We start from the raw sequence: 15,549 nt of genomic DNA on the forward strand, positions 1-15,549 counted from the left end.
GCTGCATCAAGTTTATACAGCTCCAATACCCTTCTCAGCCATGAATGAGGCACCGAATCATAGGCCTTCTTATAGTCAATTATTATTACCTACATCGCACACCACAAACTTCACTGAATAATTAGATTAAATTAATGTTATTTTTTCAACAAACTACATTTTAAAAAAAGTATTTTATTTTAAATAATGGACTTTCAATTTAAATATATAGAAGCGAATTATTCTTATTTTTATATTCTTTGAGCAGTAATAGAAGTTTTTACTGTGCAATGCGCAGAAGAAATATTAAAGAAATAAGTATAAATAAATATTTTTTTTATTTTTATTTATTATCATTATAATTTTTGCCCAATATTCACAAAAGCATCCAAAAAGGGTTTTACTTTTATGTTCCCATAGACTTTTTCGTGTGTAGAAAAAATAATAAATATTGTATGCGAGTCATATTAATATTTAAATCGCTACCTGAAATCTGCTCTCTAACGATAACGTTATGAATTTTTAACTGGTATCCGTTACAAATATTTAACTAGATGGTAAGGTTCGGGATTTCACTAATTGTGAGAAGGAACCCTAAAGATATATAAAATGGCGAATCATAAGTAACACCGGTGGCTATTATAAAGTTTTTACTCTTATAGAGTATTTGTAAATGATGTGCTTACTGCTTTTACTCTTATAACAGCCTTGCTCAAGACATGTCAAAATTAATTAACCGCATTTTTAGTACAAAACCGTTGAAATACAAGGGCGCATTAATAATACAACACATTTTATATCACATTTCACCATGAAATTGGTTTCCCACACAGTTTTCATAATAAATAAGCAAATAATTGTAATATGTAAAAGTTAACTTACCGTTTACTAACTTGCAAAATGGATGACTTGATGATGATGTACACATAAATCACTACGAAAAGCACAATAAACTTTTAAAACAGCATCCTGTTTCGCCGTTATGAGTTTTATATCTGATGATCACAAAACGTGTACAAGAGCTATTGCCCTTATTAAAGCTTTGAATATGATTCTTACAAGTATAATTGCCTTTATTAAAGCTTTAAATATGATTCTTATTAGTACATTAGTCTTTTAAAAGCACTTTTCTTGCCATTATAAGGTTAACTTTCTTATTGCATGCCATAATAAAGCACGTACAAGATAAGAAAGCTAATAATATAGCAACTACAAGGGGGATATAAGGTTTTTGGCCTTATAAGGTGTGCCCAAATGCCCTCTTGTAAAGGGTTTACAAGGTTATTATAAGAGCACTATTTTTGGCATTATAAGCCACTATAAGACTAATTTTTGTTAGTTGGGTTATGTAGTGTAGAGGAGCACTAAGAAAGGATTTTCCAAAATTCACCTCCTAAGGGGGTCAAATGGGGGTTCAAAGTTTGTATGGGGAAACAAGATTAGTTTGACTATTTTATTCGAAACTTCACAGGAAGATTCCTTAAGACATATGACTGAATACGTGTTTTAGGTTTTTTGAAAATTTAACCCCTAAAAGGGTGAAAAGGGGGTGATAAAGTCAAAAAATCAATATGGGTATCGTTTTTATGGTTTATCGGGTCGCTGATCACGATAAATACAACGTTTTTAAAATCTAACGAGGCGGAAGTGAAATACCTTCTCCCCTGTTGTGGTGCAATGGGGTTTAAATATCAAAAATATATATAAAAGAAGATATTAACTGACTGACTGACATATCAACGCACAGCCGAAACCGCTGGCCCTAAGAGATGTCAAATTTGGCACATAGGTTCCTTATATAGTGTAGAGGAGCACTAAGAAAGGATTTTTCAAAATTCGCCTCCTAAGGGGCTCAAATGGGGGTTCAAAGTTTGTATGGGGAAACAAGATTAGTTTGACTATTTTATACGAAACTTCACAGGAGGATTCCTAAAGAAATATGACTAAATACATGTTTCAGGTTTTTTGAAAATTTGACCCCTAAAGGGGTGCAAAGGGGGTAAAGTCAAAAACACAATATGGGTATCGTTTTTATTATGGTTTATCGAGTCGCTGATCACGATAAATACAACGATTTTAAAATTTAATGAGGTGGAAAAGAAATTTTCTCCTCTGTTGTAGTGCAATAGGGTTAATAGTCCATGGGCCAGTGAAGAAGTCGGTATAATTTGGGGGTACTAAGTTTCCTTTTTACAGCAGTTAGGTAGGCCTATAAGGATGTTAAAAAACCATGATTGCCATCTCAAAATGGTAGCTAAACAAAATGGCCGCCAATCCAAGATGGCGGATATTGAGTTTTTAAAAATCGACCACAACTCCAGAAGTATTGGTCCGATTTCATTTTTATTTTTTTTAAACGAAAGCTCTTTTTGTGTACTCAAATATTTGTTATATTCATTGTTTCGATAAATTCAACCATTAGTTAGTAATTAACGAAAAATATAAAAAAAATATCTTTTTTTCTAAGACTTTTTGTCAAAAATCATGTTTCTACAAAATACCTTGCATATTCTAATAAATATTTAAATGCAGAAAAATAGTGCTATTAATTACCTTTAATTTGATGTATAAAAGATACAGACTTAATTTACAAAAACACATTAGAGGCTTAATTTTAATTCTGTCTTCGTTGAAATTCACCGTTGTGCATACAGTACTAAAAGCTTCAGGTCGAAGTTGTAGATTACTAATATGCTGTTTTTAGTATATTTCTGCAATTGTACTTACAATTAAGAAAAGAACTGAACATGTTAGTATCCAAAATCCATTAGCTTTAAGAATATAATAAAATATGTCATAGGTAAAGTTACAGTTTTAGATATTTGATTATTTGTATAAAATTTCTTTAGTGATACAGCGCCAACCAACCGAGATAATAAAAAATAAATAAACTAGACATAGTTGAGGTCCTATCTCATCACATTAACCTTTTGACCACCATGGGCGGATATGGCCGTCGCTGGAAATGCTTCCTAAGGACGCCAACCATGGCCATCAGTTTTGCCAATTACATTGGGGACCCATGCGGGCCTTCTTAACACCTAATTTTGCTCAAATAATCGCGATCCACGTCTGTCTGGTATCCGGGGCATGACGTATTCTTTTTCACTATTTGGCGTTTAAAAGGTTAAGCCTAACCCTGATCCGTGTTCGAGAAAACTTATATTTAGTTAAAATAATCCTTGCATACAAAAGGTGAAGAACACACCCCAAAAGAAAAATAGTCTTGAGAAATTCACTATAATGTATTAATAAGGCAAATCTATGGAGTATCCGACTACTAAACAACGTGATATAGGTACCTACCGAATAAACCTTAATTTACGCACAGAAATATATTACTTATTACCGTTAATGTAGATTGTAGAGCCAATATCACCAATATCAAGCCTTCAAGACAATCACAGGTAACAGATTAATTTTCTCCTAATTTTTCGAACTTTTATAGCAGGCATTCCACCTTCAATCACGACTTACGTGCCCTGGCCCGGCCCAAGCCCATTTTAGAGTAGCAATACGATCTCTATAATTCTGACCCGTCGCCGCATCAGCATCATCTCGTTTCGCTTCCATCGTAGAAAGACATACCGAACGTGTTGTGCTCTATACCTCTATGCAACTTTTAGCCTCTTCATTTAGTACATTGTTAGTGTCCACGTCTCGCAAGCTTATGTCACGGTGGGAAGTACCCAGTTACACACTGATCAAACATGTTGGTCTCCAGTGACTGGTATCCTTGCCCTTAATACGTCCTTTAGCGTACAAAAGGCATCCAAGTCCTCCGTGTGATCTCCGCCGGCAGCGAGGCCGACCCAAGTCTCTGTATTGTGTTATGACCTTTAATGTTGAGTAGGAGAACTTTGGAGAGGTCTCTCGGGGATCCGAGATGTTTCTTCCTGTATGGAGCCACTCTGCTCACTCCATCACCAGGTGAGAGGCACCCTCGTCACAGGGGAATGTTCATAGCATCTGTTATGAAAATATGTTTGTTAAGTAGTCTACGATCTGTTCTGACATTGGTTACCATTCTCAGGCGGACTTTCCCTAGTTGAAGGAGCGTCTTTGTGAGTTTTCCATTGATGCTAGGCTTGGCTTGTTTGACTGCAGCATTTGATCTGGTTTTGCCAGTGTGCTGTGTGTAGTTTCATATTGAGCATACCTTGCTGAAGGACATCGGGAGAATCGGCAGTCGACCCCAGCTGCCTGGCCAGCTCGTAGGCCGCATCATCACCTCGACATCCACTGTGTCCTTTGGTCCATTGAAGGATGATTTTGTTATTATGACTTACCTCCGTTATTCGTTTATGGCATTCCTTAACCCAACCTTTATTTGTTGTTCCGGATAACGTGTCTTCTGTTACTTGTTATAAAGGCTGAAATATGGAGCTTTGGATAAGTCTGTCCTTGCCGTAACTTTCAATTTGTACATACCTCTATATGTTTAACTACTTTAACCCAACACTCACCGACGGCATACAGTTCCTCCAGCATCTGACGGGGAACATGTGCTTCTTTGAAGATGACGATGTTATCCGCATATCGAAGATAATTGAGGCATACATTTATACATCTATCATCCCTATTGAGGCTTTTATAAATGCCTACCTGTTTAAAAAGTTGGCCAGATTGCATAACCCCGGAGTTACACTCTACTAATTAAGATTCGTCGATACGGGTGCTAACTTTTCTTCTGATTCAATAGCAGGTTGCATAGAAACATTCACATTTTGGTACACCTTTTATGAAAATTCAACTCACGTGAGTAGGTAATTAAAACGTCTGTTATTAACGTCTTCTAACGTTTTTCGTTCGGTAATGACGAACAATACATGTTAATAATATTTGGCTCTACTTTAAGCGGTGATATATGTCTCAAAGTTTGTCCATCCGGTATTTAACGGCTTCGTTGTTTAGTAATCGGTAAAATATAGGTAAGAAATATCTATTAATTCTGTACTAAAGAACATTTCTAAAGTTTGCCCGAATTCTGGGGGTGCTCTTCACTAACCCGCTCGTGCGTAGGTTTTTTTTTTTTCAAATCTGAGAGTCCTTGAATGCGGAACGATTTTCAATCCGGAATACGATCTAACCCTTATACGCAAGATGATGACGAAGTATTCCGTCTCCCAGGCACAATCGCAACAGAATTGCATTGCGAATTCGCGAATATATGAGCGTAATTAGGCATTACGGAGTCCCAATTTTATTTCATTTGGCGTCCGTATCGTTGGCGTCCTTGGCAAGAATTTCCGGTGACCACCGTGGCCGTCCGTGGCGGTCAAAAGGTTAATGGTTCTACAGTCTCGACACATGTTAGTCATATACCTAGTACACTTAAATACTTAATTTTCATCATTGAGGTGTGTTGCACATATGGTATCTAAACAAATTTTATCCTAGTACTATCGAATATCTACAAACTCATGGATACTATCATGTTCTATTAACATAAACTATTATTCTAATTGTACAATTGCTAAAATAAACTAAAAACAGCATATTTGTACTCTACATCTTTTAGTACTGTATGCACCCCAACTGCACACATCTTTTAGTACTGTATGCACTCCAAACTGAAGCTTTTAGTACTGTATGCACAACGGTGAATTTCAACGAAGGCAGCTTTAAATTTAGCCTCTATGTGTTTTTGTAAATTAAATATGTATCTTTTATACATCAAATTAAAGGTGATTAATGGCACTATTTTTCTGCATTTAAATATTTATTAGAATATGCAAGGTATTTTGTAGAAACATGATTTTTGACAGAAAGTTTTAGAAAAAAAGATATTTTTTTTATATTTTTCGTTAATTACTAACTAATGGTTGAATTTAGCGAAACAATGAATATGACAAGTATTTAAGTACAGAAAAAGAGCTTTCGTTTAAAAAAAATAAAAATGAAATCGGACCAATACTTCTGGAGTTATGGTCGATTTTTTAAAACTCAATATCCGCCATCTTGGATTAGCAGCCATTTTGTTTAGCTACCATTTTGAGATGGCAATCATGGTTTTTTAACATCCTTATAGGCCTACCTAACTGCTGTAAAAAGGAAACTTAGTACCCCCAAATTATACCGTTTGGCAAAATTAGACCAGCTGGCCCATGGACTATAAAATATCCAAAATAGCCATAAGAGGAGCACTAAGAAAGGATTTTTCAAAGTTCACCTCCTAGCATGATAATTTGACAGGGGCAAGGACAGGGACAGGGATAGGGACAGGGACAGGGACAGGGACAGGGACAGGAACGGGATAGGGTTACGGTTAGGGTTAGGGATAGGGATAGGGATAGGGATAGGGATAGGGATAGGGATAGGGATAGGGATAGGGATAGGGATAGGGATAGGGATAGGGATAGGGGTAGGTATAGATAGGTATAGGGATAGAAATAGGGATAGGAATAGGGGACGGAGACGGGGATAGGGATAGGGATAGGGATAGGGATAGGGATAGGGATAGGGATAGGGATAGGGATAGGGATAGGGATAGGGATAGAAATAGGGATAGAAATAGGAATAGGGGACGGGGACGGGGATAGAGATAGGGACGGGGATAAGAATAGGGATTGGGGTCGGAATAATCGGTCGGCAATCGATATCTAGGCAGTGTAAAATGCAGGTGGCTCAGTGGTAAGGGATTAGTACGTAGGCATCGGCGAGTATCCTGCATCCGTGATAACTATTATATTCAATGTGCTGTAAGAAGATCGTTGTTTGCTTGCCTTTTATATGTTTACGTTTGCAATAAGTATAAGCAAAATGGAAAAAATTGTAAGCGATAATGCAAGGAAGTACTTTTTACCCTACCGACCATAGCGTCGAGATACTGGCTATGTGGGTTGTATGAAGTTTCCCCAGTATAAATATTTATATAGGTAAAATACATACATATTCGTACCTACTACCTACGCTGTGGTCGCTGTGTAACAATTCTACAATCATTGCAAGAATTTCTTTTAAAACAATAGTAATATGTGTAAGGTACAGTCAGCCAAAAAGCAGTGTTAGGTTCTTGGCTGACCGTACAGCAAATAGATCAGTTACAATGGCCCCCCAGTCGAGAATTGCCCCGCTTTACCTTAATCGAAATAATCGCGGACAGATGTACCTACAAAGAAACCTACGGATCCAAATGAAAATCTTATTTTTTGTAAACGTTTCAATAAGAATACTTTTATTACGCGGGCGAAGCCGCGGGTAAAAGCTAGTGGTATATATGACATCTGTGGTTTTTATTACTTACTCTTCGTCAGTTTCTTTATTTTTTTGTTACCTAAGTCAAACTTATTGTTTGTATCACACAATTTTAAATCATACTAAACGCTTAGGTATGTTAGGTACGGATTTGACTCACTAAACAATTAGGTATATAGATAGGTAAAACGTTATTAAAACAAAGTGTTTACATAGTCACCTGTTATGTAATAATTTACAGGGCCAATTCTAAATAGTTCATACTGAGCTATTTTTACTATGGGACCAACTCTGAAATCGCAAGAAAAACTGACTGTTTTATACATTTTGGCCGTCTGGCTACAGTGGCTACGACATCGACATTTTAGTTACTGAAGAGTATTTTTAATTGATTTTGGTTGGATGATTTATGCATTAATTACGAATTACATACCTTAGAATTTTTTTTTGTAAGCCCGCATATATTCGAGTTTATCCTAAAATAACCAAAAGCATGGCAACACTATTAAAACGGAAGTGCCTCTTTAGCTTATCTGGTGCGACGAGTTTGAGGCCCCACCTGCTTTGCGTTTGTATGGAAAACCCTTTAAATACAAACACAAGGCGGATGAAAAATGTGCTATTTTAACGCAAACTCTACTTCTTTTCGGTATTATACCTACATAATATAATATAATAAGGAGCCAGTGCTTTGAAAGATTATACTTTTGAAATCGATTTTTCAACAGAACATAGTGTATGGTGTCATATGTCTCTGAGTAGTCTGAGTCAATGACAAAGGTTTAATACAAAATACAAACTCTTTACATTAAGTACTAGGATAGTGTCAAAACATTTGATTAGTTTTAGCACTTGCTCCTCTTGGTTGTAAGGTGCATTGGGGTCATTTCGAAAGTCGAAACAAAATTCCATTGCATCTTCAGATTTCACATGGTTATATATGAGTATATAAAATGAGTATCTTTGGATAGTTTGGATACTCCAGTATCCATAAATTGATGGCCACCGTCTAAAGAAACGCTGCGCTCACGCCGGTTGAAATATGTAATGTCAAACACGCTTACAGTTACTGTACTTGTAGTATTTGTATGCAATGTAATAATAGTATTAGAGTACGTATAGACGGTAACTAGTTTCCTACTTTACCTAAATGCTCAGAAATACCTAGTTTCTGTGCAATACTACGAGCAACGTGTATTAACAATTTTGCACGCAATGTTTCGACATATTGTGCCTTCCCCGGTGACTCAGAAAGCTAAACGTAGACGTTATATTAGTTTTACTATGTAGCTAACATACCTACCTAATTACTTAATTTTGTAAATAGTCAGTTATCAATTTATTGCAACTCTCATTCCACGATTAAACTGGATTCGACTATGTATGTACGTAAAGGTGAAAGCCCTTAAATAAAGTACCTATAATACAAAATGTATTATTCGAGTAATAAATTAATTCTTAGAAGTTCATTTGTAAATTTGAGTACACAAACCACTTAAATGATCAAATGTTGACCGTTATAATTAAATTAATTAAGTTCGCTTTCCAAATTATTTATTACAATGAAACAGTTCGAATACCGTCGCTAAATCGCTCCCAGGCACACAATAAACATTCCTTGCCTAAAATAAAATTAGCACTCAGATTCCTTATAGTTGGGCTGCTAAAATAACTAAAATTTTTCGCCGGCCGGCTTGGGTCAAAGCATGCAAAAAGCAAAAACAAACTTCACTCACTTGCAATTCGTTTAGATACTTCCACTGAGCACCAGCTCTTTCACAATATCCAAAGTTTTCATACAATAAACTGGAGAAAACTAAAGTAGTTTATCACAAAAATTCACTTGGTTTGTTTACGTTCGATGTCATGACAGTTCGAAGTACGCGCATGCGCAGTAACGCCCGATCGGCCTGCCGACGTTGGACTAACTGAACTCGAAATGAACGAAACGGAACGAACGGCCGCGCTTGGTGTTACCCGGTTGGGTAAATGAAAGTCCCCAAAATTTAATAGTGCAAATTTGAAAAGCACATTTACGAACTTAAGTTTTTATCAGGGTTTCAGTAGAATTACGACTCCTTATTATAAAATAGGTTGTTCAATGTCGATTAATAATCGTTTAATAATTATTTCTATTGATGTTTAAGTTTGTAAATCCACGTGATAGGCATTTGCCGAGTGTGAATGTCAGTGTAAAATTTACCAATGTAAATATTTTTCGGAAATAAACAAAATGTTATTTTATTTTATGTAATACGTAAGTTACCTTTTTCATCAAAATAACTTATTTGACATATTATGCAGTAATAATCTGTAAGTACGAGCATTAGAAGTAAAAGAATGGTAAATCAATTAATTGTTGTTACTACGTTGTATTAAGGTATTAAAAACTAAAAGAACTGAATAAATTTAGACACTATACATTTTATTTTAACTTAAAAAAAATTGGTCATGTATTAAACCTTTGATTCAGAATTAAACAGACTTTAACTTACGTAATTAAATATTTTTAGATTATTAAAAATAAAACGTATAATTTTTTTAATAATTCGGTAATTACTATTTATATCTCCTATAAATTTAAGAATAGTCACGAAAAATCCAGTATGGCAAGTGGCAACATTCTGCGAAGGAGAAAAAAAATGTAGTAGTAGTGTGTAGGTTGAAGGGTGAATTATGGATGTGTGAGTATGCTATGCGCTTACGCATCTGTCGGGTCGAGAAGGGTGTTTGTAAAAAAAACATCAATGAATTGGAATTAGAATCTTCGGTCCTTAATTTGGTATATTTTTAGAATTTTTATCCTTGAGGTGAAATTTAAATAACCAATATGCCAAAGAATGACGAAATGTATTTGTGTTATTCATGAATGACTTTTTAGTTATAAAATAAATATGTATTGGAGAGAGCATTATAATTATCCTACCTTTGCTATGAGCTTAGCTCCAAATTCCATCAACGTAATTTTTTTTCTACTGAACGTTATGTGTATTTTTTTAGGTACAAAAGTAAAACATACTTTATAATACAAAAAAATCTTATGAATTTTTTTTAAACATGGTAACATTCAAATTAAAAAAAAATGTACTTACAGTTTGATTTATTACAATAAATAATTACAAACTATATTATATGCTATTATTATGCACCTAGTAGTAGGAGTAGTAGTATTAGTAGTAGCTCTTTATTGTACAAAAACACATTAAAAATAACATACATTGAGATGTGAAGTACAAAGGCGAACTTGTCACTTAGAGGGATTTCTTCTAGTTAACCTTTGCGTAAATGAGAGGAAAGAGTTAAAGAGGGTAACAAAATCTAGCAATTTGTACAACAAGGTACCATAAAAACAATGGATAAAAATATATACATAGTTATAGGATCAACATAACTATATCACACAAAAAGGAATAAGAAAAATACACTGAAAAGAAACACAAAATACATATATATAAAGCAACAATAGCTAAGTATTTATTATTATTATTAACCTTTACTATGTTACATTAAAGTCTCAGACGTTTAATTTAAGTAATAACTTGTTTTAATTGGCAAACTTCAATAAAAATGCTTTAAATCCTACTCAAGTATTTTTTTTCATCAAGGAGATAACTTATGATTGCAAGAAATACTGCAATGATTTACATTAAAACATATTGTTCTCTCATTTATTCAATTTAAAAAGACTATTTAATTTTATTAAACTACTGAACACGTAGACAAAACCTACATTATATATAATATAAGTATCTCTAGCTACAGACTAGACACTTGCCAAGAGTAATCATTACCGGCACCTACCACATTGCACAAAATTCTTCCTACATCCCCACCAGCATCAATCAAAACCCAACCGTACGTATCAGTGATACGGTCCATTTCACTTCCTCTCATTGTTTTATAGGTAGGTTACTTATAGGTGTGGGGATGGTCTTTTATTTTCAAACAGGATATCCTGGCAGGCGTCCCGTCGGTCGTTTCCGAGCATACGCTTCGTTAGGACGCGGTACTATAAAAAACCCAGCACGTGTAACGGACAAGTGGGGTTGAAACGTAGACATATCTATAGCAGACCACGCAAATGGAACGATTGATCCATTAAATAAGCTTTTAAACGCGCAATATTGATACATAACATACTTAATATTTTGAATAAATTCAAGTTTTATCTTCTCTATATATATATATATATAGATTAGATATCTAAATGACATTCAAAAGTCTACGTGCATCGTGCATAGTGTAGTGTACTGTTTTTCTTTTTATATGGACGGCTGTGGCAGCCATCTGATGGTGATGTAATCACTGAGGACAGTGAGGACTACAACGCTCATTTACTCTTTTCTGGTTTAAACACTTATGAATAGAATTATGAATTTGAATGGAATTATTTATTTATTTTATTGCACAAAAGACAAACTTAATGTACAAAAGGCGAACTTAATGCCACGAGGCATTCTGTACCAGTCTACCAGTCAACCTTAAGGCAATTATGAAATAATCAATGAATTATCAATGAACACAAAAAAACATTGTAAAGTACCTCACAAATTGAAATTTTATAATACTCCTATGATGAAAATAGACTGCAGTAGTACAGTATTTTGCACGTATCACCCGGAAAATTTAGTGACATCATTTGTTTGAAGTATAGAATTACAGATACAGGGTCTTTTTTTGAACTATGTAAGTATGGAAGTACAGACAGCGGATTTGGCATTGAGAAAATAACGTGACAATGTGTTACATAAGGCGTCTATCAAAATTTGTCTGTGGTTTCAAATGATCGTCAGAAGAAATTGAACATATCTCCAATATGCTTCAGCGACATATCAGACTAATGGATTCCGCTGTTCGTGGTGGAATAGTTGGTAACTAACAACTGAACTGGAATTAGGGCGATATGACTAAAAAATTGCCTTTGTCCGTTTCAACTAGAATTCTTTGTTTGAAGTTGAGTGTTGGCTAAAAAATGAATGTAAAAACATAACAAAAAAATAATAATTATAATACTTGTTACATTAAAGTGCCAAAAGGGCCAGAGTACCCCGTGGTTTCATCCTCCTTGCGTTATCCCGGCATTTGCCACGGCTCATGGGAGCCTGGGGTCCGCTCTGACAACTAAATTCCAAGATTTGGCGTAGGCACTAGTTTTTACGAAAGCGACTGCCATCTGACCTTCCAACCCGAAGGGTAACTAGGCCTTATTGGAATTAGTCCGGTTTCCTCACGATGTTTTCCTTCACCGAAAAGCGAAAGACATAAAAATAATATTTACTTGAAATACCTACCACACTCTATAAAATACTAGCTTTTGCCCGCGGCTTCGCTCGCGTTAACCCTTAAAGCTTTCCTGTCACTTTTTTAGTACAGTCACTTAATGTGACCTAGAGTTTAAACACTAAGTGCTAGCTAGAAAAGGCTATACGTTCATGAAAGTGGAAGAAAAACACTACGTCTTTGAGCTTATAGCATGACTAGGCAACATTCGGTTTATGCGCAAGCGACAGTTGAAATTTCGAATTTTCGGAATATGCGGCGAAGTGCATTTGTGACGTCATAAAATATAAACTAATTCATCCAGATGTACTGTTTCTGTTGATTTTGTTACTAGACGAGTTAAACTTTAGTTTCGTGTATAAAGTTGATGCAATAATTTATTTTTTCATATTCAGAAATTGTGAAATATTTCGTGTCACAATTTTGTGACATTGCCGATATTACTGGTAACCAAGTAACCATCTAGCATGTCCTAAAAAACGGACAGTGCCGACTTATGGGCAATCAAAATAGTGACAGAAAACGGACATTGCCATAAATGGGTTAAATAGGTTTTTTATTAAATTCTTAATTGTTTTTATAATTACTGGGCCTAAATACAAATTATGCTTTAATACTAAATTTACACAACGTGGGTTTTCATTAGCAAATGCAAAATCCGCCTTTAAATAGCAGTATAAACAATTTTCACTCATGAAACCTCTTCAAGCTGATGAAAAAGATATTTTGATCCTTTAGGTCTTTAAAATGCTGGATGACTCACCACAAAATTCAGAACAGACTTAAAAAAGTAAAGTTTCTTATGTGTAGAGACAAAGGAAATCATTTATATTCTGGCAAAACTTTCCATACCTAATGTCAAATACCAAGGACCAAGAGTCTGCAGTCATGGAGTATATGTTATGGAGATACGCAATAAAATTATATATCAGCTTCTATTTCTGGCTAAGGATAATCAATATGATCCCACTATGTTGCCAGATGCCAATATGATCAAGAAATATGTAATTTTTAATGTGAAAGTTAACTTTTCCTGTGCTCAGAATTCAGTTGTCAATCTAATAAAGAAACAAGAAAGTCAAGACTGTGAGACCACAATGAATGGTTTGAATATTTACGTATTTAGTCTTAATACTTACAATAATTGTAATTTATAACTAGCCGTAGCTTAGAAACTTACAGATTTATTAAATATTTTTGAATGTGGGTAGTTTTACACGTTACAATTGGGACAGACGTGAAAACATAATTTCTTGTTCAGACAGATGTTGTACAGAGTTCGAAACGAGATTATTTTTAATTCCGTATACCTACCGATATACATAATATGTCTTAAATGTGAATTACTATATTACTATCGGCATAACAGCGTAAACATAATTATGTTTTAGTTAACATTTTCATAAAAGGTGGCATTTTGAATCACCAAATAAAAAACGTGTATTTCAGGAAGGGAAGGTACGTATTGACTACTTTTTCAATAGTTATAATATTGAAACTCATTTGTAAGTAAACTAAACGAGAAGAATTATGCTCTGGTCCATAGAAATTATAAATTAGATAAGAACATTGGGGTTTAGGCTAAGAGATGAATATGTTTTGATTGTATACCATAATAACATTTATATACTTACTTAATAGTTTTTTGGATTGTCATGTGTCTTTTTTAATCTTCTGATGATTGTTTAAGTGTTTTTATTTATTTAGTAGTGTGTTATTTTAATAATTTAAGGTTTTTTCACTTTATAATACGTAATTTAATTTTTGTTCTTGGACACCTTATGACGTTGACGGCGTTGTCCGTTTTTAAGGACTACCTTTGGGGCCATCACTCAGTGGGATTCCTGGCAATGTCCGTTTTAACGGACGTCCTGAAAATCCTACTTTCAAAATACTTTCATTTATTTTTTCTGAAAAATGGTTCGTTTTGACCCATAACTATACCTAAAACCATGCAAAGAGGTACATGGTTACATTACTTCATGTCTTGCCGTGTTAAGGGTTAAAAAGAGACAAAAAGTAGCCTATGTCACTCTCCATCCCTTCAACTATCTCTACTTAAAAAATCACGACAATTCGTCACTTTCCCATTTATAATATTAGTATGGATTTAATGCATTACTTATATTCTACAGATATTTCTTAGTAGAGTATACTGATAATACCTAAATCATAAAATATTTCCAAAAAACATAATTAATAAATTAATTTACTGGTTGAACTGAATTTGCATTTCAAAAATGTGAAAATTTATATTTATTAAATTTCCCCATTATTTTACTTTTGAATCTATTTATCTATGGCAACACCAACACCAAATGTATTTTGCGCACGCGCGATCGGCGTAAACGCATTGAATGAACCACTGAACAGACGCCATCTTCATCTTCTTCATTTCAAAATAACCAATGAGAATGAGAGCACTTTTTAGTTCCAGTTTTTAACGGCGGATCGTAAAAAGCGTGTGTTGTGATTTTAATTGCAAAGAAATATTTTAATATTCACCATTCAGAAAAGTGAAGTGAATCAGTAGGATAAGACTCTAGACAGTTCTATATTTCAATAGTGGTGTGACTTTTCGTATTTGTAAACAGTGTAGTGCATCTTCGTCGAAATTTTTCTCAAAACTGTTCAATCTGATCTGACCGTTTTGCTCTCACGATCTTTAATATCGTCCAAAGAAAGCGAAGAGATTCATCTTCACTATGGCGATGAGGAATGTCTTTGTAGATGAAGATTGAAATAAGTCCACAGCGGTGATAGCGGTAGCGGCGGACTCTTCGCGAGCCAAATTCCATTGGAACTTTACTCTTTCTTCGGGACTGTTCGCTGCTGGTATTCAGGAAGGAAAGGAACATTAGGAAGATGAGTTGTTTCTATCTATGGTGCAGAAGGAAAGGCGACATGGTGAACGGAATAATTATTCGAATTGACGCCACCGCGGCTACGCGGTGTGGCGTGGCGTCCGTCCATCATCATCATCAGGTATGTACCTTAAGAGAATCCTAGTTCCTTTGCTATTATTACTATTTTATTATTTTTATCTATTAAAGTAGGTACATGCAGTTTATATTCCCCTCGCACGATGTTCTG

General features: G+C 34.7%; 1 protein-coding gene across 1 annotated transcript in view; it reads right to left on the reverse strand.

Moving 5' to 3' along the window:
• Window positions 1-9,086, reverse strand: part of LOC125230803 (MOXD1 homolog 1-like) — a 132,136-nt gene extending 123,050 nt beyond the window's left edge. The window contains exon 1 of the mRNA XM_048136026.1: window positions 8,913-9,086. The gene's annotated coding sequence lies outside the window, so the exon portion shown is untranslated. The remainder of the gene's footprint in view (window positions 1-8,912) is intronic.
• Between the last annotated feature and the right edge of the window lie 6,463 nt (window positions 9,087-15,549).

The sequence above is a fragment of the Leguminivora glycinivorella genome, chromosome 11, assembly GCF_023078275.1.
Source record: "Leguminivora glycinivorella isolate SPB_JAAS2020 chromosome 11, LegGlyc_1.1, whole genome shotgun sequence".
NCBI lineage: Eukaryota > Metazoa > Arthropoda > Insecta > Lepidoptera > Tortricidae > Leguminivora > Leguminivora glycinivorella.